This window comes from Myotis davidii, unplaced genomic scaffold, assembly GCF_000327345.1.
Source record: "Myotis davidii unplaced genomic scaffold, ASM32734v1 scaffold511, whole genome shotgun sequence".
Lineage (NCBI taxonomy): Eukaryota > Metazoa > Chordata > Mammalia > Chiroptera > Vespertilionidae > Myotis > Myotis davidii.
This window is the reverse complement of record NW_006283143.1, coordinates 1-3,556: the sequence shown is the minus strand read 5'-3', so window position 1 is coordinate 3,556 and position 3,556 is coordinate 1.

Here is a 3,556-nt window from a genome sequence, read left to right as displayed (position 1 = left end):
ATTTTTAACAACAGCTCCCTGGAGCTGGATGCAAACTGGAAACAGCAAATAATATACTTATAAAAATAGAATGTAGAACACTAATCCAAAAAATGAATAAATTTTATAAAATGAAAGGTTAAAAATAATAGTCATAATAATAAATAAAAATAATAAAAACAAAAATTAAGAAAAATTTAGTTTCTTAAGTAAAAGATAAAAAATAAAAAAGTGAAATAGTGGAGTTCGTTCGCTTCAGCTGAGTTTTAATGTCCCATGGGGGATGGTTTAGGACACCTCTTTACTATTCTGTCTGCCACATCTGTTTCCTGTTAGGTAGTCAGCACCGTGTTGAAGTTCCCTGCAGTCCACCACTCCTCTGTGTTAGACGCCACAGCCTTGGTTTCAGGCAGGCAGGCTTAATCTGCCACTTTGTTTTCCTTCTGCTTTCAGTATATTTACACAAGCATCTATTTCTGATATTACTTGTAGGTGGCAGTGTTTCTGTTTTAGTTTCCGGGACCAAATGGCCCCTCAAACCCAGTCCCTGAGGGCTCCCTGAGGGCTCCCTGGGGGTATTTAGAATCTTTTGTTTCCCTGCCAAGCTCAAGTCTGGGTGCAGCTGTGCTGCTAGGAGGGGCCTGGTCTTCAGGAGAAAAAATGTCTGTTCAGGGTTGGATGGATCAGACTGTCCCAGAGCTGGCTTCCTGACCATCTCTCCCTATTTTGCTCCACAGCATCCACAAAACCACCTTCCCCTGCACCACAGCCTCAGTGAGTGTTTGTAATCGTAAGATCCTATACACTGGGTTTAGCAAGTAAAAGCATGGAAATTATAAATATAGAGCAATCGCAACACTGTGCGTCTCCCCCCTGCCCTTCCCCGGCACTGCATGGCCTGTGCAGAACTTCAGGCTGCCTTTCTGGGCACAGCCTCCCATGTCTGTGAGCTTAGCCAGGGGTGGGCAAACTTTTTGACTTGAGGGCCACAATGGGTTCTTAAACTGGACCGGAGGGCTGGAACAAAAGCATGGATGGAGTGTTTGTGTGAACTAATACATGTTAACACTGCTACTGATGAAGGAGCGGAGGGGAGAGCAAGAGAACCCTCCGCTCTTTTGGCTCCGCAGGCAGATAGAACAGCCGAGCGGGCCGTAGTTTGCCCACGGCTGGCGTAGACCTAGAGTCCCCAGCTGCCAGCAACCCTGTGGACCCCCTTCCATGGCGGAGTGCTATACGTGTCCCCAAGGGACAGGGACTTGGTGCAGTGTAGTCTCCCTCTGAAACTCTAGTCCTGGCTGTATGTGTTTCTCCCTCCAGCCCAGATCCCTGATCCCACCACTCTCCAGGTGATCACTGACCTTTCTGTCCACAGATTGCCTCATCAGCTGTGTTTAATTTGACAATTCCAGGTGGATGTTATTCCATTCAGCTGTTTCTTCTATCTGCTCTGTGAGAAGGCGAAGGACCCGTCTGCCTATTTGGCCAGCTTTTTGTCTCCCCCTGGACAAACTTTTAGGAGCCCACGGCTGGGGAGGCTGGACTCTCAGTGTTTGTGGGTTCCCAGCCCAGGTTGCTGCTCCCTAGGCGTTGTGGCTGTAGGGTCCTGGGAGGTATCCGAGGTCTCCCCAGGTAGAGGTGAGGCTGGACTCCCAGTCACAGCGGCTCTCCCCTTCAAGATGGCACATTCTCTGCAGCAGAGCTGGCTGCTCTGGGGGAGATTTCAGCAGTATTAGAGGCTGCCCAGCCAGGGGAGCCTGGTCCGCCAATCCCCAACAGTCCTGTGAAATACTGGACTAGGGTTAGGGTGTCACTCACAGATACACACAGGCCCCACACATCCACGCACTCTCCTTTCATTCTCTCACTCACTCACATTCTCTTCATTACTGTCACCCTGTCGGCCACCATCTTGGACCTCACCAATTTTTTTTTTTAATGCAGAAACAAAAGGAAATAAAACAATAGAAATAAAAATGGTCCCACACAATGAATTAGATGGCATTAATCAGTGTATATGAGCCCTACCTGGCTTGGCTAGGTGGATAGAGCATCAGCCTGCAGATTGAAGGGTCCCAGATTCCATTCTGGTCAAGGGCACAGGCCTGGGTTGCAAGTTCAATCCCCAGTAGGGGGAGTGCAGGAGGCAGTCAATTAATGATTATCTTTCATCATTGATGTTGCTTTTTAAAACAACTTCTTTATTGTTTAAATAATTACATATGTCTCTTTTTACCTCCATTGACCTCTCCCAACCTTTTCCACCCCTCAGCACATGCCCTCACCCCCCTACTGTCTGTATCCATGGGTTATTCAAATATGCATGCATACAAGTCCTTTGGTTGATCTCTTACTCCTCCCGCCAACCCCGACCTCCCTTGCCTTCCCTCTGAGGTTTAAGGGTCTGTTTGATGCTTCTCTGTCTCTGGATCTATTTTTGTTCACCAGTTTATGTTATTCATTATATTCCACAAATGAGTGAGATAATGTGATATTTATATTTCTCCAAGTGGCTTATTTCACTTAGCATAATGTTCTCCAGGTTCATCCATGCTGTTGCAAATGGTAAAAGTACCTTCTTTTTATAGCAGCATAGTATTCCATTGTGTAGATGTACCACTGTTTTTTAATCCACTCATCTGCTTATGGGCATTTAGGCTGTTTCCAGATCTTAGCTATTGTAAATTGTGCTGCCATGAACATAGGGGTGCATATATCCTTTCTGACTGGTGTTTCTGATTTCTTGGTATATATTCCTATAAATGGGATTACTGTGCCAAATGGGAGTTCCATTTTAATTTTTTTGAGGAAATTCCATTCTGTTTTCCACAGTGGCTGCACCAGTCTGCATTCCCACCAGCAGTGCACGAGGGTTCCTTTTTCTCCCCATCCTCACCAGCACTTGTTTATTGATTTGTTCATGATAGCCATTCTGAGAGGTGTGAGAGGGTACCTCATGGTCGTTTGGATTTGTATCTCTCAGATGATTAGTGACTTTGAGCATGTTTTCATACGTCTCTTCCGTATGTCCTCTTTCCAAAAGTGTCTATTTAGGTCTTTTGCCATTTTTTTTATTGGAATGTTTATCTTCCATTGTTAAGATGTATGAGCTCAAAAACTACTATACTTAGTAAATGAATTCAGCAGGTTACAGAATTAACATCCAGAAATCTATAGCTTTGTTAATACATCAGTAATGAACTCACAGAAAGAGAAATTTAAAAAAAAATGCCATTTACCATTGCAACAATAACAAAATTAAGATACCTAGGAATAAACTTAACTAAGGAGATAAAAGACCTGTACTTGGAAAACTACAGTACATTGAAAAAAGAGATAGAGGAATACAAAAACAAGTGGAAGAATATACCGTGTTCATGCGTTGGTAGAATCAACATCATTAAAATGTCCATACTACCCAAAGCAATCTTTAGATTCAAATGAAATCCCCATTAAAATGCCAACAGCATATTCCAAACACCTAGAACAAACTCTCCAAGAATTCATATGGAATAAAAAAAGACCCCAAATAACCCCAGCAATTTTGAGAAAGATGAACAAAGTTGGAGGGATCACA